Consider the following 26,922-nt stretch of genomic DNA (forward strand, 5'->3'; position numbering starts at 1 on the left):
TAATCTAATCTAATCTAATCTAATCTAATTATGAAGAGTACAATTGTGATAGATTGAATAGGCAAAGAGTAAATAAATAGCAACAAAATAAATGAATAAAGATAGCCCCTATTCTTTCTCCTGTTTGACCAGAGACAATAAAACAGTCTTCTCCAATAATGATGGCAACTAGGCAGATAATGAGATGCAGTCATCATTTTTGATGCTAAAATGAAAATGCTGTCATGACTTGAAATTGCAAGCTGACATACACTCAAGAAAAAAATGATGAGTTACTGAAAATGTAATGCAGAACTGAGTACACCCTGTGCTACTGAATGGCAAGTACCTTGCCATGTAAACAGAATGTATTATATTTCGATGGTTTTCTGTGATTCATTTAAGCTGCCTGTTAAGAGACTTGTCTGTTATTGCAATACTGGTTTGACCAGAACAGGAAGGATGATTAGCTGCCTTGGTTCATTGAAGTGGATATGTGTTAACTATTAAAGGATAATCTACAGAATGAGTACCAGCAAGTTTTGAAAAAATTGGGCCGGAACTGAGCAAAGAGGCATTGTGCATTGCAAAGCACAGAATTCCCCCACCTCCTTCAGTATTTCTATGGCATGACCAGTTAAGTTTCTAGTTAATAGTTCCAGTTCTGTGTTAATGATCCAGCAATTAGTAATACCATTCAACGTCGAAGCGAGATAATCCCCTACACACCAGTACAGAAGGTCCACATTTGAATGTCTCTCTCATGAATATTTGTACTTCAGAGCATGATCTTACACAGGGTGTAACTTTTGAAGACCCAACATATGAACATTTCTTTTATTTATGGTTGGTAGCTTTACACTGTCCTGCATTCTGTTCAGATTTGCATACAAATGAATTCTGGAATAGAATCCGTACACAACCCAGGGATTGCCTTTCTTGTGAAAGACAGAGGGACATGACACCATTACCTGGAAGGACAAAGGCAGCGGATACATGGGAACACCATCAACTGCAAGTTCTACTCCAAGCTGATCACCATTCTGACATGGAAATATATTCGTGTTCCTTCAGTGTCACTGGGTCAAATCCTCAAACTGCCTCCCTGACAGCATTCTGGGTCTACCTGCAGCAAATGGATTGTAGCAATTCAAAAAGGCAGTTCACCCCCCCCAATCTTCTCTCAAGCAATTAGGGATGGGCAATAAATGCCAGCCCCATCAATGATGCTGTCAAACCATGAATGACTTTAAAAAGAATTCTTGGCTTCCCCATTCTAAGAGTGGAAGTCATCATAGATCCATCTCCTCCAATTGAGTTATTTCAGTTGTTGTTCAGCAGACTGATAGATGTGGCAGAACTGCAGTGCTCAGATCTAATTAGTTTGTTGTGTGATCATTTAGCTTCGACAGTCCCCTGCTGTTTATCCTATTTAGCATGCAAATAGTCCTCTGTTGCAGCTTCACCAGGTTGAAACTTAATTTTTCAGGCCTGGTACTTGTATACGCAATTTAGGAGGAGGTTGTTAAGGTCTGTTGGCTGGACAGGCAGACATGATGTAGGGTAATGTGAACAGTATGGGTTCATTTACTGCACCAGCTGAGTTACCATGAAGGACTCCCATCACAACCTCTCCCCTTTCGGCATGGTGACCCTCCCTCCAGTTAAACAACAGCCAGTCAACTCCCTTTAATGAGACAGTTGCCCTATGGTGCAGTAGAACTATGATGAATTTACTTCACTGAACCAGGGTGATCCCTTGGCTCTTTGGCAATGGTAGAGTGGGAGATTTGGCAAACCCTGAGATTACAGTTGTGGGTGCCAACTGTGCATGACTGGATTTGTTTGAAGTGAAGTCGAGGCCTTTTTCTCCATGAGATTCAAACAACAGTCATTCCTATCCATGCTGCCATGGACAAATTAATCTGACAGAATTCAACTAAACGGCTTACTAGGCCATTTCAAAACACAGCCACATTTCTGTGGATCTGAAGTCACAAGTAGGCTTGGCCATATAAGAATGGAATACTTCCTTCCCTGGAGAACCAGATAGATTTTTACAAGAGTTGAATAACAGTTTTGTGATTAGCAGCTGGCCCTGTGACAATTGCAGGACTGTAACTAAGATCAAATTCCATTATCCGAATAGGTTGAATTATAATTCACACTCCCTGAACATCACTTTCCTCTGGATTCCTAGCCTAGTGACATTACAGTGATGCTGCACCTCTTTATGGGAAATTTGAGAATGGGCCTTAGAAATTCTGTGGTTCGGGGAGCGCAGCAAGAGAACAAAGCACACACTATTATTGAGGAATATATATGGCTGTGACTTCAAAACCTGAAGCAGAAGTGAATTGCCAGGCTGATTTTATGTGAAAATTATTTTAGTATGCAATTTTTTTATTGTTCCTTACACAAAATTAACTTTTTTCAAAAAGAAAAGCAACTTGAGTAACATGACTATGATAAGACAGCAGAGCTCCATGTTCTGAGCTACAATCTTCTCACAGAGTCCTATCACCTGATTGCTGAGACCACAGTTACATCATGACAAATGCAGAGGTTCACCTCCTTCAAGCCCAATCCCGAGGGGAAAAAAGAGCAGCAGCATCATACTTTTTTTATTATTTCCTCCTACCTATTTCTATTCCTTCCTATCATGGTAATTACACACAAGTGTAACAACATGAATGTTTGTTGAATGTACAGTTTCTACTGCTTTATTACATTTAAACACCTTGTTAAAATTAATTATTTTTTTGTTTGACAGCTTTAGAGAGAGTTCTCTGGTTGGAGATGTGATCGAGACACCAGAACAGCCTTTGCCGTATGATTTGCATCAATATTAGTTCAATTTCACCACGTAAAAGCAAGGCTTTTGAATTCTTCCTGAATCCAGAATTCTTCCACAATTTAAAACTTTGATTACAGTTTGAAATTAAAAATGCATGCTATTACAAATGTTTCAATGTTATGAAACAATGTCGTAAAATTACTTGTGTTGACTGAGTGTCTGCGAAAAATGAAACAAGCCATTTGTTCAGCATTGCAGTGATTAATAGTTTTGGAGTTTGTAACAAAGTACAGATAATGTACACTTTTTGTTTCTTATTAGTGCTTGTAATTAGCCAATTTACTCCGATTACTTTTTACAATTTTCACGAGATGTGTCCTCTCACCCTGAAGAATACTACTTTGGTGTTCATGGTATAGGTGTATCAACCGCCCTCTGGTACCTTAACTCTACATGATTATATTAGCATAGGGTCAGACAGTCGAGGGTGGAGTAAAGACCTAGGTCTCGGAGTTTGGAGATTAGTTTGGTTGGAATTATAGCGTCGAAGGTTGAGCTATAGCCAATATCTAAGGCCTATTCACAAATTGGTCAATTTTCCCATCGTTTCCCATAAAGAGTGTGACATCATGGTAATGCCAGTTGACTTGTAATCGAAAAGGATATGATCTGTTAATACTTCACCGTTCTGAAGAAGGGTCACTGGAGCTGAAACGTTAACTCTGATTTCTCTCCACAGATGCTGCCAGACCTGCGTTTTTTCAACAATTTCTGTTTTTGTTACACCACAGTTCAGGATACTTCTTGATTTGATCTGATATTCATTATTATATGCCTCCCAACAATAGTCAGATTTGTTTTTCTCTTGACTTCCTTTTCTTTCTCTCCCACCTCCGAGCTGAGGATATTTGCAGCAATCAGGTCGGCTGTATTACCGGGCTGAGATCAGCAAATTTACACTGTTAATATCTTCTGGGTATAGAGCAAGTAATTTTATAATGTGCAGTGCATCAACAAAATAATATTGAAATGTTTAATACTCTAAGTCCTCTTGCTTAATCCTCAGTCTACCTGCAATTACATTTCATAATTACATTTCGTATAAGTTATTGCTGTAACAGGACACAAGCTTGTTTGTACTTAATCACTTGACCTCATTTATTGCACACCATACATTTTAATTGGTTTGATATACTCTTGTGAACATTGCATTAGCTTACTTTTTCAGTGGCTTTCTTTTCATGTCATTTTCATTACATTGGACGCTCTGTCAATATCTAGCCATTTCCTCAGGAGTGTGAGAAATTATAGATTATTTATCATAATATTTTGAAAATATGGTCACCAATGCAGCATCTTCAACACACACACCTTCCCTTTTGTTGCTGTCGCTTTTTCAGCCAGGTGTTTACAAAGTTAGCATCGTTCTTTTGTTTTTAATTCATGAACAGGTTTTTTTCTCAAAAGATATTCTCTATTAGATTTATTTAATATTTAAAATAATATTTCTTAAATAATATTTATGATTTTATAGAAATTTTCCCAGAGGTGGCAGGAATGTGAATAAGAGTTGGTGGTAGTTTAGTTGCACATGACTAACGTACGTAAGGTGGAGCGAGCAACAAAGAAACAAATGATGGGAAATGAACAGAAAAATAGATACATCGGAGATTACTTGAAGAAAATACGTATTTTTGATGATGAGCATGGCACGATTGCTGTTCTGATCTCGGACCTTGGATAATTTTAAAAAAAGATGTTTACTGTTTAAAAGGAAAAGAAGGCAATTTTTGAAATTCTGGAAGTACCTTTCATCCTTCATCCTCTTAAATGTTCATTTCTATTGATGCATGCTGAGCTGCCAACAAATAAGTGCTGCAGGGGTGGGAAATGCTGTCAAATTATCCATGGTTGGTAAATGCAGTGTATAAGGTGAACTGTGTACTGCCATCAAAGATCATTGATTGATTGTGTGGGTAAATATTAGTATGCCTGAAACTGGACTCAGTTAGGCAAACTGGTATCCTTATGGTGTGAAGCTGCAACCATCAAGATGATTGAGCATTCAGTCAGATTTGTCAGTTAAACCTTCTAGGTGGCAGACAGGAGTTGTCCAGAGGCAGATGGTGGAGAATTTCTGAGACAATTGTTGCAGAATACCGACCCTCCACTCTGCACTTAGTGAGAATGATGTTCTGATAATTCCAATTAACTGCTTAATAACTCTTAATGAATAACTATAGAAACAAGGATTCCTGTGCCACTGTGGTCATGTCCATACCTCTGTATCATAACACATCTGAACAGATTGATTGAAATATCTGCAATTATAGAAATTTGGCATCAGTTTACAGTTTAAAGGTTGGGGAGATAACTAAATTCCATTTTCCTTGGGATTACTAATTTGACACGAAGGTAAAGTCAATGTTGTCATAGTCAGAGAGGACTGTAGGTCTGCTCTCCCTTGAGAGAAAGCTAATTGGTGGTGGTCTAACCTGAGGGTCGCCATGCCTGAGGAGAGATTGAGAATGACTGTCCTTCCTGGTAGCCTCATCCAGTGTGAAAATTGAACCCATGCTCTTGGCATCACTCTGCATTGCAAACGAGCTATCCAGCCTGGTGTTGTTCAGGTCCAAAATATGACCATAAACTGCCTTTTTGCCAGGAGGAGTATCTCAAAGTAAACCAAATGGGAGATTGGAATTTTGAACATGACAGTACTTGAAGAAACTTGGTGTCGGAGGTTAGGAGGAAAGCTGAGGCCTATCTGAAGTGATTCGATGATAAGTGGATTCATACTTCTCTGATGTCTGATGCTCAATAACAAATTTAAGAATCTGCAGATATTTTAATCAATCTGTTCAGATGTGTTATGATCCATCTCTGGAGCAGGTGGGACTTGAACATGAGCCTTCTGTCTCAGAGGTGTGGACATGACCACTGTAGCATGGGAATCTATCAGTATATATTTCGCTTACGGCAATAGTGAGAAAGCTTGCATGACAGTTTAACGGAAGTGATTCTAGAACAGATGCAACCAGTTTCTAACATTACATCTGACTGTAAAAAAAGTCACAATATATTGATCCTTTCTCTATATTAACACCACCAAATCAAAGCTTTGTTGTAAAATTAAATTGCCTTGAATTGTCAGTGGAATACCATGCACTGGTGCTTTTTTTTCCCCCACAAACGAAGCAATATGTTTTGTTTACACATTCTAAACATATCAGAGTTTTATATTCTATGTTAAAACAAATGTGAGCTTACTTGACTTGTGGAGAGATGTGTTTTTTTTAAAACAAACATCTTTTTTGTATATTTTCTCACGTACTTATTACGGCAGCATTTTGTCTTAAAGAATTAGGAGCTGGAGTAGGCCATTCAGTTAGCTCTGCCACTTAATACAATTATGGCTGATCTTATCTCACCCTCGCCTGCAGTTTTCTGCTTGCTTACCATGACCTTCAACCCTTTACTAATTGCCATCCTATCTGTCTCCTCTAGTTCAGTATCTTGGCATCCACTGTATCCAGTGCAATCTGGGTAGTAAACTCCACAGATTCATTCCTCTTTGTGAGAAGTAATTCCCCCTCATTCCTGTTTTAAATCTCTGACATCCCATAGCCTAAAACTACAACCTGTCACTCAAGTATGGAATTTTCCTTGTTTGCAGTAACTTACTTAGGGAGCCTGACCTCTTAGGTTTAACATAGTTATCCATCCAAATTCTTTAGTCGCAACAAGGAAAGGCATTTTTAACTGCAATGTGAAGTATCATCTTCCCTCAGAATCGAGAGATAGAGCTGTACAGCATAGAAACAGACACTTTGGTCTAACCTGTCCATGTCGACCAGATATCCTAAATTAATCTAGTCCCATTTGTCAGCATTTAGCCTATATTCCTCTAAACCCTTCCTATTCATTTACCTATTGAGATGCCTTTTAAATGTAGTTGTACCAGCCTCCTCCATTTCCTCTGGCAGCTCATTCCACACACACACATCACCCTTTGCGTGAAATAGTTGCCCCTTATGCTCACTTTAAACCTATGTCATCTTGTTTTGGACTCCCTCATCGTGGGGAAAAGACAGGGTGAATAGCCAATCTCCTGGGCTGTGAGCTTCCCAAGACAGGTTTCTCCAAGATCAGCTGTGAATTTTAAAGTTTGTTTATTTTTTGGATGTAGGTTTGCTCGCTGAGCTGGAAGGTTCGTGAAAACATCCTCCAGAGATACTTGAAACCAAACAGCAGAGGCAGTCAACTGTGCACCTTCACTGCCTGGTTCCACAGCTTTGCAGTTCTCCTTTTTTTTTCACCTCCCACATAGTTACTGCTTTGTCTGTCTTCCTCTTTTTTAGCGTCCCATTGTTTTGATCTCTAAAGTTCGGAGACAAAGCAACAACTTATAAAACAGTAAAACAGCTGCTCCAAGAGTTCATGGAAATCGGCTCCAACACTGAAAATACTTCAACAAAAGAGTAGCTCATACAGCCACAGTTTTTTCCCATCCTCCATCTTGGATTACCTAGACTCCTTTAAACTTGCACAGTTATTGCAGCTGTGACTTTAAAAGAATGAAATCACTGTGAAAAAGGTCTGGTGCCATGAAGTGCAGCTAGCAGATGTGGAGTTGTACGGTGTGCTTGTATTTTCAAATTCATGATCGCAAATAGAAGTATTGTTATAACATTTAACGTTATAATAAAGCGTATTGGTCCCCTTTTTAAAAAAGAAACCTGTATTTTGATCTACACTTGCCAACTGAAGTTTCGGCATGTTCACCATTATAAGAGTAATTTTATTTTCCTTGTCAAATGCTTGAGGTACTGTGATGAGGGGACTTTTGAATAACCCTGGACAGGAATTCTGTGGGAAGGGTAATGGCCATTGTGTAATTACTACAATGTTTTATTTTGCAGACAGTAAAATTGGTTTAAGTATAGTATAATCATTGAATGTCTTGATAGTTGGAAGTATTACAGCATTTGAGATTGGTTCTGAACAGTATAATTAAAATCTTAAACTGTACTGTTGTGCACATGATTACTAGATTGTAATGGTGGATTTGCAGTCAGTAAATGCATTTGAGATTCTTGTGGAACCATTTCATCTACATTGCATAAAGCTTCTGGTAAAGCTGAGTTCATATTAACTCAGTTCCTTGCACTAATTGACCTTCTGTTGCGATCAAGCGGATGCATAGAATGGTATTTGAGTGGAAAAAAATCATCTCCACAGAATGGTTTGGGTATTCTCATTAGGAGGATTCTACTTCAATAGGATAGATGATGCTATAGGGTTTGAGGAGACTGTTATTTTAGAAATGCACCAGAATTGAAACATCAAGGGAAATAAGGACAGACTTGGCGAGAAAGAAAAAATCGCGATGAGAAAAACAAAATTGAGGAAGGAAAATAAGGAAAACAATTTCAAAGTAATCTGAACAGATTAAGGAAAGAATTTCAAGATTTGAAGTCTGCCAGAATGATGGGTAGGGGATGGAAATGCTTTACAATGGTGATTCCCATGTCTTACTATTAAAAGTAAATATTTTCATGGTTTTGCACATTGTGAAGACTTTGTGAATTTGTCAGCAACATAGAGACCACCCAGCTGTCTCTGCTGCCCCACCTCCCAACTGGCAAACCAAGCTAACTCTCACTCCTCTCCTTGACTTGAAACCCATATATTTTACTGTATTTGTTTCTCCACTTCTACTATATCCCATTGTGCCCCTTCTGCTTTTTCCTGCCATACTACTTTGCCCTTTCCATAATTCGAGGAGAAAGTGAGGTCTGCAGATGCTGGAGATCAAAGTTGAAACTTTATTGCTGGAACAGCACAGCAGGTCAGGCAGCATCCAGGGAACAGGAGATTCGACGTTTCGGGCACAGGCCCTTCTTCAGGCCCTTTCCATAATTCGTCGTATTGATAAAATGCAAGTGTTGCAGCTCACTGATCTCCTCGCTGAGCTCCTACTAAGATCCCTTGCTATTTTCAGTTCGCCTGATTTGGTTAGTAATTGGGGATTCCTCCCTTCACTTATTCTCAAAGATCTTTGAATGTATCATCTATTAAATTAGTGGCCGTACGTCCCCCAACTTTGCATTCCCTTCATCTTCCGTAAGACTGCTACCCAATTTCTAACATCTCCTTCAAGTCATGCTCGCAAAGTCCACTTTTTTCTCACTGAACTCTGTTGATATGACTGCCTAGCAGTGCCTTAGATTTACATTTGGATCTCACCATACGTTTCCGATCTTATTTATCTTGTCATATCCAGCCTTACAATCCTGTCTCCCTTGACTTCGCCTTTTGCCTTATGTATCTCCTTTCTCCTTTCCTTCATAGAATTACTTTCTGACACTTGCCCTAACCTCTAGGATACACTTGCGAAAAACTGCTTCCTTTCTACTCCTCCATTTTGTATGGAAACAAATTCTGTATTTATTTCGCAAAGAAGGAGAATGAGAGTGAGGAATATTCATGACTATTTTTAAGAGGTTGTATTTGTGTGATCTTCCAGTGTTTCTCATTATAAACACTGACACAGGAATTTTATAATGGATAAGCAAAAGGGGAATTTCTTTGAAATGTCTGCATCCTGCTCCAAATGTACCTTGTCCTCTGTTCACTTGCTTATACCGTATTGCAGGAGTTTGGCTAGAAGTTTGCATTGTAAAATTTCTAACAGGTGCTGTGAACTTCAGTGCAAAATGTGCCTTTTTATTCAATTCCTTCTTGCAAAATTAATAAAAGTTGACTTGAGAAATCCTAAGAGCGTATCTAAACACCACCTCCTATTATTGGAAAATGACAATTGAATCAAAATTTGTTACTGTGGAGCCTAGCGTTGCTTACACCTTTACTCTGAGAATAGTTATTGAGCATTTGTGCAAGCAGCTCAGTCATAATCATATCAGGTCACATGAAACTGGAGCATGAGTCTGTGGGGTTTCCAGGATATCCGTCTTGCCATCGTTTGTGCCGCAAATAGTTGTGCTCAAATAAAATCTCTTGTTGTTCCTTCACATGGCTGTAGCTTGGCTACACTACATTTGACAAAGGAATGATGTGCTTTATCTGTTTAAGTTATGTAAGATATTTAAGAATTAACGTGCTCCTTCCTTATCTGTCACATATCCACATTAATGTTTTGTTTTTGACTATATTAGAATACTGTGTGGACAAGATTTAGCAGCTGTATTTCTTTTCAGAGCTATACACTGTGCCTTAATAGTTGTAGATTCATTTAGAGTTTATTTTCACTGACTCCTTGTGTATTGACTATGATTCTCGGATTGGAAGCAGTTTGACAGCTTGTCAATGTCATGTAATTCTAATATATGTTAAAAATCACACAACAACAGGTTAGAGTCCCAACAGGTTATTTGGAAGCACTAGCTTTCAGAGCACTGCTCCTTCATCAGTAGCTAGTGGGGCAGGATCATAAGACACAGAATTTACAGTACCAGATCATAGTGTCATGTAACTGATATGATATATTGAACAAACCTAGATTGCTGTTAAGTCCTTCGTCTTTTAGAATGAGTTGCAGGTTTCAATGTATTAATATCTAAATCCCAGAACTACTTTCAACACAATCCAGAGGTAACTTAAGGTTTTATTTAAAAAAATGTGACATCTCAGCTCAGACAGCGCATTAAAGGCATAAGTTTAGTGCCTGTCTGGAATCCAATCTTAATTCAGACTGATTCTATTTCCAAAGTAGGAATTTATAAAATGTCACATGAATTGACAGCCTGTAGATTGTGTGTTTTTTGAGCAAAATGGAATGAGCTGCAAAGACAAATCTGCAAATGCAAATTATTCCCATAGATGTGTGTGTGTGCACGCACACATGCATGTGAGGGAGAAGGAGTGTGTGCATGCTTGGTTGAGTATGTGTGTGAATGTGACAGAGCATAAGTCTGTGAGAGTGTGTGCTCATGGGTGAGTTTGAGGAGGGTGTTTGTGTGTGTGCATGAATGAGAGAGGGTCTCCGAGTGTGTGAATATGTAAGTGTATGTGTGCTTGTGTGCAACCTCAGTCTGTGACATTTCTTATAAATTACTACTTTTGGAGATGGAACCATCTGACTCAAGATTGGGACACAGACCAACTCGAAACCTCACACCTTTAATGCATTGTCTGAGCTGAGGTGTCACTTTCCTTTATTAAAAAAGGATTTTCACAATGAATGAATAGTGATTATAATACCATGTCAGGAGGGTGTGTGGCTTGAAGGGGACCTTGGAGATGATGTTTCAAGTATCTATTTACCCTATCCTTCTAGAGAGTATTGGTTGTGTCAGGTGGGAAACAGTACTGGCTTGGGGGAAGTAGGAGCTGAACACTTCTGTGGATTCTGAGATGTTGACTTAATTAAAATTACATTCCTGAACAGGCTTTGCACATGTCGAGTAATGCTCCACGTGAATCCTTCGAAAAACGCAGGGTAAATATTGGGCAAAAAGTCCTACCCTCCCTGGTTCTTGCCAGCTGATTCAACTCATAGAAATAAGATTGGGGCAAAACCAGTAATCAGGTTTAAATTCCCATTTCAGAGCCACAGATGTGTGCTCATTGTCTCTCCCTCAGGTTGCCGAGGCACATCATGTAAGTTGAGTAGGAAGCCTTTGCCCATATTGGAAGATTTGGGCCATTGGTTGCTCTTCCCATGTAATTAATTGGTTATAAAGCACTTTAGAATTCTCTAGTGGCATAACAAAGAGCTATAAAATGCAAGTCTTTTATAACTTCTTTGCAAAAGCACTAAATCAGCAAGTGAATGTTTTGAAGTGTTTCCAGGAACTTCTCCAGCATCCTGTCTCCAAGGTCTGTAAATGAATTTAGCTGTTAGTGTTTTAACTGGGTTACTGATCCATCCCTGTGTATAGAATATGCAATGAGTTTACATTTTTCACTTTGTCATCGTTAAATACAATCTCTAATGTGCAGTTCATAGAACATGTATGACACCATGCACCGAATGTGTGAAACTGAAAAGTACAAAAGACAGAAAAATAATCAAATATTTTCTTTTTGTGTTAAGCTGCCTAATTTTCTGAATGTTTTTGCTTTGCCTGAGAGAGACTGTGTGCCAGGGTTGTTCTAAGTATCTTTTTGTTTCAGGCTGTCAGGCTGGATTAAGGTCCTGGTCATTGAGCAAACTTTTCCCAATGTTTCCAATGTACGTCTGCAGCAATTACTTCTTCTTCTAGAAAGAACTGTGAGAAATACAGAGCAGAGAACCGTGGCAAGTGTTTTTGGAGTGGAGAAAATCATTGTTTATAATGTTTGAAAAAGAAACTAGCACAGAGTTTGTGGGAGGTGAAGGGAAGAGGCAACTAGTTTGATCTACGTGAAGAACTTTCCATGTAAAAAACTGTCAATATTTGGAGAAAAAAATTACTTTGGTATTAAATGTGTTTTGCAAAATTATTATTCTTGATGGCATTACAGACATTTAATGTGTAGCCCATACGTTTCCAGAATTGGTTAATGCCATTGTTTCAGAAAATTGCTGTATTGTAGTGATTAGGCACTTTGTTCAAGCTGTTTTTTTGACAATATTAAATAGCAACATGATGGAGCTCTGAAGTTTAAATTTATCATGCAGTTTAGAGGATTTATAATTGCATTTGGAAAAGCCATTAGATTTGCAAAGGCTTGAATATTGTTCCCTTGTTGCCCAAGCCTATTTAAAAATACTACTTTAAATCATTTTTTGAAAAAAAATGTTCTTATTTATTTTTCTTATTTACTTTAAGTTCAAATGGATAACACATTGAAGTCCAGCATTTTTGCATGTGGTGATGGACTGAAAATAGTGTGAGAGAAAAATGAGGTCTGTGTATTTCTCCGCAGAAACTGAATGCAGTTGTGAGAAACTGATCTTCCACACCGCATCCTTCAGGCAGTCCAGATCTGTGTGACCATGTGGTATGCCATGCACAGTATCTTAATTCTATTGCTACAAAGGCTGTGCCATTGAACAGTGAATTGGAGCGCTGTCCAATTGTGAAGGTGTATGAACTGCGACCTTAGCCACTTTGATGGGTTGGCTGTGCAGAATGAATGAGTTGCTTTAAGAGAATTACAGCTTAAGAGCAATGTGTTATTGTGGTATTATGAGACCTGAAGTAAAGTTGCTTGGTTGCATTTCGTGAAAGTATATAGTATACGGAGCACAGAGGAAAAATACAAAATAGCTCATGGGAAAAGTGAAAATTGAATATGAATTTTAGTATCTATGACATTGAGGGAGATGTTACCTGTATTTGAAATTCTTTTTCATAATTATGATAGAATTATTTCAGTAGTGGATCTGGAAAGTTGCAAATATGTGTAACTTTCAAGTATGCTTTATTGAAATGCAGGGTTTTTTTCTCCAAATCATTACTTGGGTTATCCCTTTTCTTGGTTTTATTTTGTTACTGTTAAATCTCATTCCTTTCAGTTTGCTTGAAATCTGACTTGCAAATCCAGTGAGGTTCCAAATCTGCTTGCCTAATGATCTGTGATCAGTGCAGCTAAGTTGACAACTGGTGGCAACCTACTCATTTTTACTCTTGCTCCATAAAATGCTCTTTGCTCTCGGCACTATATACTTTTGGATCTAAAAGTTGACTTATTTTCACCACCTCATCATCAAATTTGATCCACTGATGGGAGTGGCTGGATTGAATCTGGATAGGGACACCTTGTGATACAGGAACCTGATTTGGAATCAGATGGAAACAGGATTGATGGACTGAATGACCTTCCGCAATGTTCTGTTTTCTGCAAAAAAAATCACATTCCCTGTCTACAATGAATGCCATTATACCTTGGGACAATCTCTCTGGATTGTTCTTAATTTGCTGTTCGTGTCACCACTCTGAATCCATTATGCAGATTTTATGCTATTGAATATGCACATAATGATTTTTAGCAAGACTATCTGTAGCAACTTAAAATAGCAGTGAATCATGTTGATCTCCGCAATACACTGTGAATGTTTTCACTCTGTTTCTTGAAGCTGTAGGAAAAAATAATTACTAACAAGCTTCGCCTTGGCCAGTCTGTTGCATTGGCCACAGAATTTGGCAGTCAAATTAGATGTTTTCAGTGCAAAATGTAATCCAACAGTTACCATCTTTGTTTTATCTCACAAAGAAAATAATGAAAGTCTGGGTGATGGGTCCTTGAGAACTTCGGGGGGATGCCTAAGATTGAGTTATGCAATGTTTCATTCTTGTTAAATGACACCAAACGAGAGGAAATGTTGGTTTCACACTAAGTTCTTGTAGTTTTCAAAATGCTCACAGAGAAAAGCTCCCAAAACACTCAGCAGTGGATAGCTTTTTTTTATTTATTTCCAGTCTCCATTTTCATCCTAACGTTGGACCGTACTGTTTCCACTGATGATTCTTCTATTGTTCACATTGTTAAATCATAGATAATTGTAATTGTGTTTAGGTTCTCTCATGTTTTAAGTAACTTGCTTGTCTATCTGTTATACATGCTGGAACAGACTTTGTTTGTTTGTATGCAAGTCTAGTTTGGATTGATGTCAAGGTCAATTCACTTTTAGATTTGAGAAAAGTAATTTTAATAAAATGAATTTCCCATGGTGTTGCAGCAGTACACCTAATTCTGAGCACAGTAGCGGAGGTGAATGGGAGTGCGTTGTTAGGCAGGATTTGGGAGAACTCTAGTTTAGTGAGTGGCAGTTGATGCTTTTGAGAACAGTTGAGACTTCCAGGCAAGTTAGGACCTTTTTAAATGACTGAAGTGAAGCATTTTGTTCAAAATGTTAGCTCAATTTAGCTTGCTTAATGCTACAGTACATGAAATTCTAAAATGAAACCAGAAATTGCTAGAGAAGCTTTGCAGGTCTTGCGGCATCTGTGGAGAGAAAGCAGTTAATTTCTTGAGCCCAGTGATGCTGTGTTTTATTTTACAGTCTGAACCAAGCATTATATCGTTTATTTTGTACTACTGTCAGATTGTAATGCTTTCTCAGCCCGTTGTCAGAACGGGGTCCAAAACATAGATGATTCACATCTTCAGATTTGTTCAAATACAATTGATATTTCCTGAATATAAGTATGTGGTTTAATTTTTTTTGATCTCTGCTCTTTTCTGAATAGTATTTCTGAGCATGGTTGGTGGTAAGCCCAAATTATTACCTGAAGCCTTATGAAAATCATGAGCCAGTTAACTCTCTACAGGGCACATGAAAAGTACCACCACCAAGTAATACGTTATTTCGTGTAATAATCATTGCTGTTTTTCATCCAGTAATACCTGTATTCCAGGGATATTATCTTTTCCTTGGTAGAGCAATATAGTCCATGTTATCCGTTATGAGTAGATATCCTCATGGGCGGCACAGTAGCTCAGTAGTTAGCACTGTTGCCTCCCAGTGCCAGGGGCCTTGGTTCGATTACCACTTCGGTCTGTGTGGAGTTTGCACATTCTGCCTGTGTCTGTGTGGGTTTCCTCTGGGTGCACCAGTTTCCTCCCACAATCCAGGAGATAAGTGTTAGGTACATTGAGGCAAGGGTAAGTATAGGGTAGGGGAATGGGTCTGGGTGAGTTACTCTTCGTAGGGTTGGTGTGGACTTGTTGGGACAAATGGCTTGTTTCACACTGTAGGGATTCTAATCCTCTGCCATTCGGTGCCACAGATCTAGGTTGCAGTGATTATTTATCTGGTTCTAGCCAGAGCATTTGTAGAAATTCTTTTCATCCCTACATTGATTCCTCAGCATTTCCCCAAGGATCCATCATTCCCCTTCTTGATGCTACTCCAGTTTGATGAATCAAATTCCATATCCAAGCTAATAGCTCCATGTCTATCTCTTAACAATCTCCTTAGCCTTTCTTATGCTTTGCCTGATTGTTTTGGAGAAGCCATAACGTTATCCAGTCAAAAGCTGGAAATCTTTTAAGCCATTGTTTTTTGCCTCTGCCCCCACTCTGTAGAAACTACTAATTATCTATCTCTGCACCATATTCTCCCCTACCCATTACCCCCCCGCAACGTGAATACACACATACTCCGATCAAACTGTGACGGTTTAGAATAATGATTGACCACATGTTTCATTTCCATCCCATGCAAAAATTACCTACTTTTCCTCCATGTATTGTTTGTTTCTTTTCTACAGCAGTCCAGCTGCTACTGACAATCTCACCATTGCTTTTATCACTTCCAGACTTTGTCTCCATCCCCACCCCTTCCATTCTCTGGAAACATTCACTCACTGGAAACCTGTTGCCTCCTTGCTGCCTTGTGTTGGCTCTTTAGATACTGGTTGTGATTCTGTATATGTTTCATCAGATGCCCTTCCTCCTTCATACGGTTTGACTAACGGTGAGACTAATGTCCAGCCTCGTGGTGTATTTTCTTCATGTGACAAGGGGAAATCAAGTTAACTCTTTGTTATCAGCTTGGATTATGCTTAACAAACAGCGCTTTTCCCTATCTTCAATTTTTCTTTTCAGAGCAAATGAAAAGATTCAAACAAAACAAAGTGTGGTATGTGATATTTATTTGTTGAAGATGGATCTATCTTTGTTATAATTCTAACACCAATGTTGTCATTACTATTGTCTTTTTACCCTTCTCCTTTTTTCTCCTTCTCCTTAGTGTTAGGCAGTTTTAAGTCCAAGTCTTGGTCTAATGTGATGTCATTTTGCAGCTTTCCAAGAGGAAAAATTATTTGAGGACAAATTAAAAACAAGGATTTTCTGTTCAGTTTGTGGTCATAGGACGTATTCACCCAGATATCTGGGCAAGGGACAGCACTTGAGAGTTGTAGGAATCTAATATTTGCTATAAACGTTATAAAAGATGCTGAAAAATCCCAGAATAACCTAGAGTAATAGGAAATTTAAAAAGCTGGAACCATGAGTGAGTATATCTTTTTTTATTAATTCACTCAGGGGTCTGGGCATTGCTGGCTGGTCCAGCATTTATTGCCTGTCCCTAGTTGCCTTTGAGAAGCTGGTGGTGAGCTGCCTTCATGAACCACTGCAATCCATGTGCTGTCGTAGGACCATTCGGCAGAAATTCCAGGATTTTCACGAAGCAACACCGAATCATGAGTGGCTTGAAAGGGAAGTTGAACGTGCTGATGTTCCTATGTATCAGATGCCTGTGTCCTTTGAGATGCAAGTGGTTGTAGGTTTGGAAGGTGTTGCCAAAGGATCTTTGGTGAACTTCAGCAGTGCACCTTGTAGATAATACTGCTGCTACTGAGCGTCAGTGGTGGAGGATGTGGCTGTGGTGCCAATCAAATGGCCACCTTTGCCCAGGAAGGTGTCAAATTTCTTGTCTGTTGTTGGTGCTGCGTTCTTACAGGCAAGTGGTGCGGATGTCATCATATTCCTGACTGTGCCTAAACTGTTTAAAAAAAAAATAGAGTTCAGAGAAGAAACCAAACTTGCACAAGTTCAGGACATCACAAAAAAGTTGTGAAAACTTAATGAGTTAACTTGCAGGTTCAGTCACAGTTATGTTGTAGAAAATTGAAATATGTTCCCAAGTCCCTTCATAACCTTGAATCTCCACACTCTTCAGTTCTCTAACTCTCGAATTTCTGCCCCTGGTCTGATTCCTTGTGTTGCTCTTCTTTTCATTGCTCATGCTTTTAGCTAAGCATTGAAATTACCCATCCAAACCTTTCTGCCTCTCTACCTCCTTCCCTGTTTATTCCCCTTCTAAGAATCTTCATAAAGCCTAACTCTTTGTCCAACGTAGTCTAATATTTCCTTATTTGATTTGATGTTAAATTTGCATGTTAATGTTACTGTGAAACACTTTTGATTCGGGTGGTGGGGGGAGATGTTTCATCACATTAAAGCTGCTGTATGAATGCATCCAGAGTAAGTGTCTGGATTTCAGGCTTCATTCCTTGCATTGGGAATTGAAATGCCAAGAGGCAGAAACGTTTGCGGCACGGTGGCTCAGTGGTTAGCACTGCTGCCTCACAGCACCAGAGTCCCAGGTTCAATTCCAGTCTCAGATGACTGTCTGTGTGGATCTTGCACATTCTCCCTGTATCTGCGTGGGTTTCCTCCGGGTGCTCTGGTTTCCTCCCACAGTCCAAAGATGTGCAGGTCAGGTGAATTGGCCGTGCTAAATTTCCTGTAGTCTTAGGTGCATTAGTCAGGGGGAAATGGGTCTGGGCGGGTTTCTCTTTGGAGGGTCGGTGTGGGCTTGTTGGGCTAAAGGGCATGTTTCCACACTGTAGAGAATCTAATCTAATCAAACATTTCATTACAAAGCCATGTCTATTATCATGAATTATTTGTGGTAATAACATGTTAAGCACATTTAATGAGTCAAATTCTAATTTGGATGTGGAGGTATGTTTTGGTGAGCAAATGACAATGTTTTGGATTTTTTTGGGGGTGGGGGGAGGCATTACAGGTGGTGAATGCGAGGTAGCATATTGATTGCCTGGTGTCACAGATGGCATGAGGATTATAGGGGTGGTGGCAGGGTATGAGAGGTGGAATGGGGATATCTGAGGGGGCATGGGCTTTGAATCAGGGAAATGCGAAGTGGTATGTGCTGGATGGGAGATATGAAACTGGGGAGTTTTAGGCAAATTTGAAGCTGGGCTATTAGTTGCCTAGGCCTTCAAACCAGCATCAAGGACAGTGCGTTCAAATTCAATTTTATTTGATTGCTACAAATATAAATGGATTTCCAATTATTATCAAACCTAAAACGTTGCTTGGCTTTTGAGCACTTCATATAATCACGAACCCAGTGCGCATTAATGAGGTGGCGCAGGGAACAGCCACACTCCTCTCAAATTCCACTAGGGCTTGCAAAATTCACTTGGATCTTGACCCTGAAAGGACAGGTTGCTTTTTAAATCTCTACATGGTTGAATGTGCATTTGCAAGCTCTGCTTACAAAGGTTACATTTTTATCAAAATGGGCAAATACTCAGTCCAGTTAATCAGTCTGAGGACAGCAATTTGGAAACCGGAGTTAGAGGATTCACTGGACATTTTAATCAGATATAATCTTTTGAAAACTTCCCCTCAACAATTGGGACAAAGTAATGCTCTTCGGAGATAAAATTGTTTCATTTTTCAGTGAACCAACAGAACTTAGTCTGCATGTGATAGCCATAATACTACTTCACAAAACTATATTAATTATTTAGATCTGGTGTGTAGATTTCTTGATACTTACAAAGCCTAAAAATAAGTCTGAGAGCCAAGTAATCTTTTTGGGCAATGCCTTAAGCCTTTGTAACCTATTGAACCCATTGGGACTTTGCTCAAGGCATCAAAGGAGAGGTCTAGTTCCCCTGTTTGGATTGCTTTGATTGTTTTGTGATATAATCACTTTCATTAAAGTTTTGCAATAAAAATGTTTACATATATTTGCTCCCTTCAAAGAGTTGACATTAGAATGTTGGGGATGAGATTGGCAGGGGCATCTATATTCTACTGAGCAAACCCAAAGGCCCTTGAAAGATTAGATTAGATTACTTACAGTGTGGAAACAGGCCCTTCGGCCCAACAAGTCCACACTGACCCGCCGAAGCGCAACCCACCATACCCCTACATTTTCCCCTTACCTAACACTATGGGCAATTTAGCATAGCCAATTCACCTGACCTGCACATCTTTGGACTGTGGGAGGAAACCGGAGCACCCGGAGGAAACCCACGCAGACACGGGGAGAATGTGCAAACTCCACACAGTAGACACGGGGAGAATGTGCAAACTCCAAAGATATTGAACAAATTACTAATTCAAACATTTTATTAACCTGCACTGGGATCCAGGAGTGTGCCAGTTGATCAAATATTCTGGATAATCAAGAAGTCCATATTCAAAGTCTGTGAGAAGATTTGTAGCTCGGGTGCTCGTTGTTGTGGTTCTGTTTCCCGAGCTGGGAGTTTGTGTTGCAGACGTTTCGTCCCCTGTCTAGGTGACATCCTCAGTGCTTGGGAGCCTCCTGTGAAGCGCTTCTGTGATCTTTCCTCCGGCATTTGTAGTGGTTTGAATCTGTCGCTTCCGGTTGTCAGTTCCAGCTGTCCGCTGCAGTGGCCGGTATATTGGGTCCAGGTCGATGTGCTTGTTGATAGAATCTATGGATGAGTGTCATGCCTCTAGGAATTCCCTAGCTGTTCTCTGTTTGGTTTGTCCTATAATAGTAGTGTTGTCCCAGTTGAATTCCTGTTGCTTGTCATCTGCGTGTGTGACTACTAAGGATAGCTGGTTGTGTCGTTTCGTGGCTAGTTGGTGTTCATGGATGCGGATGGTTAGCTGTCTTCCTGTTTGTCCTATGTAGTGTTTTGTGCAGTCCTTGCATGGGATTTTGTACACTACATTGGTTTTGCTCATCTGGTCCTTTGTTCTGGTGAGTTGTTGTCTGAGAGTGGCTGTTGGTTTGTGTGCTGTTATGAGTCCTAGTGGTCACAGTAGTCTGGCTGTCAGTTCGGAAATGCTCTTGATGTATGGTAGTGTGGTTAGCCCTTTGGGTTGTGGCATGTCCTCGTTCCGTTGTCTTTCCCTTAGGCATCTGTTGATGAAATTGCGCGAGTCTCCGTTTTTCTACGTAGAACTACGAAAGCAACCACCCCAACACACAAAAAGAAGTTGCATCAAGACACTATTCAATGGTTTCATTGGTTCATAGATTAAGTAAAACTGTTCAATATTAGCAAGAGTGAGATTCGTGGAATCATGCAGTAGAGAAGAGGTCCTTTGACCCACAGTCCCACTTTTCTGCACTACTGAGGTAGCCTTGAGTGTTCTGACTTCAAGTGCTCATCCAAGTAACTTTTTTAAAGGTTGAGGTTTCCCAACTACTCTCCCAGGTGGTGCATTTCAGATTCCCACAGTGTGAAAACTGTTTCCTCAAAACACCTCCTGCCTTTCACTTTCACATTATGCCCCTTGCTATTGATAGTTCAATTATGGGGAGTAGTTGCTTTCTGTTCACTGTACTCATGTCCCTTATAAATTTATACACCTGTGGGCGCAAACCACCCCTCCCCCCACCCAACCTTCTGTCTGCGCCAAAGAAAACAACCCAAACATATTCAACATCTCTTCAGAGCTGAAATACTCTATTACGGGCAACATCGTGGTGAATCTCCTTTGCACCCACTCTAGTGCAATCACCTCGCTCCTATAGTGTCAAATAGCATGGTGCTGGAAAAGCACAGCCGGTCAGGCAGCATCCGAGGAGCAGGAGAGTTGACATTTCGAGCATGAATTCCTGAAGAAGGGCATGTGCCCGAAACGTCGAATCTTCTGTTCCCTAGCACAGCCGGTCAGGCAGCATCCGAGGAGCAGGAGAGTTGACATTTCGAGCATGAAGCCTTCATCAGGAATGTCTGGTTGGGGGGGGGGTGCGCCCAAGGGGGTTGAGAGATCAATGGGGTGGCGGTTGGGCTGGTGCGAAGGTATCTAGAAATGTGATTATGGGTAGTGATGATGATGTGTCGGAGTGGACGGTGGAATAGATAGATGGGAAGGAAGATGGACTGTGTGGGACAGTTCAAGAGGGCGGTGCTGGGTTGGAGGGTTGGACTTCGGATAATGTGGGGGGAGAGAAAATGAGGAAACTGGTGAAATAGACATTGATTCCGTGTGGTTGGAGGGTCCCAAAACAGAATATGAGCTGTTCTTCTTCCAGTCGTTGGGTGGCAAGGATTTGGCGGTGGAGGCTCAGAACTTGCATGTCCTTAGTGGAGTGAGAGGGGGAGTTGAAGTGGTGGTCCACAGGGCGATGGGGTTAGTTGGTGCTCTGATGTTCTTTGAAACATTCCTAAGTTGGTGTCCTGTCTCCTCAGTGTAGAGGAGACCACATTGAGAACAACGGACATAGCAACCACATTGAGAGCAATGGATACAGTCTTTGCACCCACATTCTCCCTGCACCCACATTCTTCCCACACCCCCCATCAAAGACCCCAAAGGATCCTTCCAGATCCAACAGAGATTTTCCTGCACCTCCAAACACCTCATCCACATGCACTAAACAACCTCACCGCCCTGTGGCCAATCGCTTTGCCAAGAACATGCAAGTCCGGGGCTTCCTCCAACTGCCAAATCCTAGCAACCTGACACCTGGAGGAAGAACGCCTCATCTTCCGGCTTGGGCCCCTCCATGGGATCAATGTTAATTTCACCAGTTTGCTCATCTCCTCTCCCCCCCCCCCCCAACCTCATCCCAGATCCAAGCCTCCAACTCGGCACTGCCCTCTTGAAGTGTGCTACCTGTCCATCTTCTTTCCCACCTATCCACTCCACTCCACTCTCCACTCAGACCTATCACCATCGTCTGCCTATCACATTCCGAGCTACCTGGGCCCCCTCCCACATTCCTGATGAAGGGCTTTTGCCGAAAACGTCGATTTTCCTGCTCCTCGGATGCAGCCTGACAGGTAGCACCACACTCTTTGACTCTGGTCTCTGGCTTCTGCAGTCCTCGCTCCCTCATGTGGTGTGGTGTCCAGAACTGCATACAATACTCCAGCTGTGGCCTAACCAAAGTTCATTACAGCTCCAACATAACCTCCCTGCTTGTATAGCCTGGGCCATGAATGATAAAAGCAAGTGTCCTGGCTGCCACGCTAGTTAGCCGATTAACCTGTCCTGCCACCTTCAGCGACCTGGGGAAAAGCAGCCTAAGATCCCTCTGTTCCTCTGAGCCTTCTAGTATCTTGGAGTACTCCATTGCCATGTTGATCATTCCAAAGTGCATCATCTCACATTTATTCACTTTGGATTCAAGAAAAACATATTGGATTTTTTTTGGCTGAGATAAATTGGAGTTGTAGATGACAAAGGTATTTGTTAATAAAAGCTAATATTTTATATATTATCCTGGATAGACCTCACTTCGAGTATTGCAGTCAGTTTTGGACACTGAGTATCTAAAAGATCTAATTGCTTTGGAAGGGATAGTACACAAATTCATTCGAAGTTACCAAGGTTAAAAAGATTACATAATGAGGGCTGGTTATGTTAATTTCAGTTTAGAGGTAGGGGTGATCTAATTGAGGTATTAAATTAAGCAATTTTATGGATAGATATAAGGAAACTCACATAGAAACCACCCAGAACAAAGATTGCATTTAGCATTTCCTCTTCACCTGCATTTCCAATTGTTCAGGAAGAAACTGAAGCAGTGTTATTCCCGGGTAGTGAGATTAATTTTGTGCAAGTAAGAAAACAACAAGAAAACATTTTAAACGAGTTAAGGTTGTGAATCTTGAGATTTTGAGGCTACAAAAGGCCATGTGTTCTGGAACTTCCAGATCCCAGCTTTAACTGTGCATGCGATCTTTGGCAGAGACCTAGTGGTCAGGTTTTACTGATGGTGACAAACTCAACTAATTGTTGGCACACACTGTATAAACTGATGCATGAATATTGACACTTGGCTGTGGTGCTGGGGAACTGTTGCCAACAGTTGTGGAACTGAGTGTGAATAAAATGTGATGCTTGTGTTAAATTTTGAAGCCTCATCCACTTGGGTTGAAAAACACAGTAGCACAGTTACAGAATCTATCTCTAAACCTTTTGGTATTGCATAGAGAGACCATTATGAGCTAATGATCTGATGATGCAGCATTTCGCCTGATACACCAGCAGGCAGCAATATGTGTCAGAAGTGCTGCTTTCTGAATGAGATGTTAACTTAAGGAGCCATATGCCCTGCTCAGGCAAACATAAAAGATCCCATTGCATGATTGAAAAGAAAGGCAGGGAAACCCTAGCATTTATCTCAACCAACATCATTAAAACAGAGATTGTCTGGTTACTACCACATTTTCCTTTGTGATTTTGCTGTATGCAATTTGGTTGTGGCATTCCTTACAATCGTGATTGCATTCAAATAATTAATTGGTGGCAATGCACTTGAATGTCCCAATGATGTAGTTGGTGCTGTATAAATACAAGTCTTTCTTCCTATTTTATTGGTGATTGTTGTTTTGTCACTTCTGATGATGAAACAATTTGAGGTGCTGAACAGGTGTCTGTATACTTGATAATCTGTGTAAGCGTTACCGCCGTGGTTTGGGACAGTCAACAAACTGATGAGAACAGTTAAGGCAGAGGAGCAGCTCACAGGAGATATTTCACAATGTGAAAGAAGGCCTCTTTTTCATCCTACCCTGCTCACGTGTGAAAAATCACAGTTATCACCGTGCAAAAGGAGGCCATTTGAGCCATTGTGCTTGCACCAACTCTTTAAATGAGCTTTATGATACAATGCCAGTCACTCGTTTTACCCTTGTAAGGCTGTGCAATATTTCTATTCAAGTATTCATCTAGTGCCCACTTGATTGCCTGAATCAAATCTACTTCCATCACACTTCCTGGCAGGGTATTTCAGACCAAAATTATTATCCATATCTCAAATCTCCTTGCTAGTTTCTGTCAATGCTCAAGACTAAATATAATCTAACCCTGAAAAGTTATTTCTTTCAACTCCTTTCAGGTTATCTCCAGGGTTCTACCCCTTTCAGGTTATTTCAAGCTTATTGTATTCTTTCCTGGGATGTGAGCTTGCTGCTCATGATGAATTGCTGTTGAGAAGGTGGTAATGAAGTGCCCTTTTTTTTTTTAACTGCTGCAGTCCATATGGTGTGGATTCACCCACAATGCTATTAGTAAAGGAGGTCCAGGTTACTGACCCAGAAACAACGAAAGAACAGTGATATCATTCCAAGTCAGGTTGATGTGTGGCTTGGTGGGGACTTGGCAAGTGATAATGTGTTCAATGTTGTCTTTGTTGCTTTGCTTCAGAGCCAGTGTGTTGTTTGAGTGTACTACATTCCCTGCTCAGAATCTGGTCTTCTCCACATTTTGTGGTGACCAAGTGCAGCTTGGGTGGCCACTTGTGGACTGCTCCACCTAGTCTGCAAGCATGGCCCCAAGCTGTAGATTTAGATTTAGGTTTTATTGTCATGCATATTGGTACAGGAGTACAGTGAAGGATACAAAGTTGCCACCCTCTGGTGCCATCTTACTATGCAAAAGACAGGATTAAAAACAGAAACAGAAGTAAACGAAACAGCCAAAACGAAAGGTAATGTCCAGATCACTCCCCGCCCCCCCCCCCCCTCCAACCACCACCACCACGCCACGTCATGAATCCTCATGCCAGATAAACAAAGCCACAAAGTCTATCCCTTAATCTGTAAACACTCAGATGCCCTGGGTCCCTGCACACCACCACAGTCAGAATGCTACTGCCACACCATCAGGTACCCAGGCCCAGCTATTGCCTGGAGCTGCACTGTTGCTGCTGGAACTGCACTGTTGCTGCTGGAACTGAGTCGCCATTCTTCAGCACCATCTTGTCCCCACTGACATTGCTGCCATGGACCCCTGCTGGGCCAATCCCAGCAATGCAGCTGCCGGCTCCCAAACAACGGGGCTCCAACTCAACGCTGGGCCGACAACACAGAATCAGTCGGTGCCTCCTCCTGGCTTACATTGCAGCTGCTGCCACCACCTCCTGCGACTAGCATTTCAGGAAAGGAACCCACCACTGCTGACACTTCGGAAGGGGACTGATGCTGCCGAGAAAGGGGGGAGAAAAGAATAAAAGTGGAAGGAAGAGAAAAAAGGGGAAACAAAGAGACTTGATGTAAACTTGACAGAATAGCACCTAGCTCTCCATTGGGTACCTGTACACCCTCTGAGCTCAGAGTTCAGCAGTTTCAGATGAGTCTGTGCTATTTCTTTTCTTTCCTCTCCCTTACTAAGTGTTGTTTTTAGTCAGTAGCAGCACACCTTCTCCAGGCTTTGCTTTTATTTCTTTCCTTATCCCATCACCTTTTTCATTCAGCCCTGTAAGTCTAACTCTTCAGTAATTCAAGCTTTCCTGACTTTCACTCTACCAGAGTTCTCCTTTTTGTCCATGTAGTACCCTCTTCCAGCTCAAAACCTATTACATCTCTTATTTCCCAGTTCTGATGAAAGGTCACAGACCTGAAACATCAGCTCTATCTTTTCACTGATGTCGTTTATAGTCTGCTGAGTGTTCCCAGCAGTTTCTGTTTTAATGTCAAATTATTTCCTTTAGCTGCCAAACCCGATCTACAAGAACAAGGGCAACAGATTCATGAAAACACCACCCGCTGCAAGTTCCCTTCCAAATTACATACCGTGCTCATTTGGAAACTTATCAGTGTTCCTGTACTGGGACTGGGTCACAAATCTAGCTAGTCCATTTCTAGCAGCACTGTGTGCCCCTTCACCTCCAGGATGTGGCAGTTCAGGAAGACAGCTTACCACCACCACCTTGATGGCAGTTAAGGGTGGGAAACAAATGCTGGCTAATCGGTGACACTCTCACATGATTCCAGCACTTATAATATTCTGCTCTTCAACGTTATTCCAACCTTAGCTTTTGAATACTGTTTGAGAATGTAATAATTCAAAATATTTACTATATAATGTTTTGTTTTTTCTGACCGTCCTCGTGCAGTTGTGGTTCTGAAAGAAATATATAGTAGTTTCCCTTCACCATCTGTGCCCTTTTCTTTTCTGGGTATGTATCTCGTTCTGAAACAAATTGCTTGTTCTTGTGTATGCTTTATGGATATTGTGATCAGATATATACTGGAGTATTTTCATTGACTGACTTAAGCTGGCTGGAAATTCTGGTTGGTATAATGGTTTGTATTCTGGGTAGCATCATTGGTCGTCCATGTTCCTTAGATAGGGAAAAAACTAATAATGAAAGATGCCTATTAGTAGGATACATTTTCACTCTTTAATCCCATGTCTCACAAATTTGATTGAGTTTTTTGAAGAAGTAACAAAGAGGATTGATGAGAGTAGAGCAGTAGATGTGATCTATATGGACTTCAGTAAAGCGTTTGACAAGGTTCCCCATGGGAGACTGATTAGCAAGGTTAGATCTCATGGAATACAGGGAGAACTAGCCATTTGGATACAGAACTGTCTCAAAGGTAGAGGACAGAGGGTGGTGGTGGTGGGTTGTTTTTCAGACTGGAGGCCTGTGACCAGTGGAGTGCCACAAGGATTGGTGCTGGGCCCTCTACTTTTTGTCATTTACATAAATGATTTGGATGCGAGCATAAGAGGTACAGTTAGTAAGTTTGCAGATGACACCAAAATTGGAG

General features: G+C 40.7%; 1 protein-coding gene across 8 annotated transcripts in view; it reads left to right on the forward strand.

Moving 5' to 3' along the window:
- Positions 1–26,922, forward strand: part of LOC122564345 (F-actin-uncapping protein LRRC16A-like) — a 460,598-nt gene that overhangs the window by 33,246 nt on the left and 400,430 nt on the right. The window lies entirely within an intron of this gene.

This window comes from Chiloscyllium plagiosum, chromosome 29, assembly GCF_004010195.1.
Source record: "Chiloscyllium plagiosum isolate BGI_BamShark_2017 chromosome 29, ASM401019v2, whole genome shotgun sequence".
Classification (NCBI taxonomy): domain Eukaryota; kingdom Metazoa; phylum Chordata; class Chondrichthyes; order Orectolobiformes; family Hemiscylliidae; genus Chiloscyllium; species Chiloscyllium plagiosum.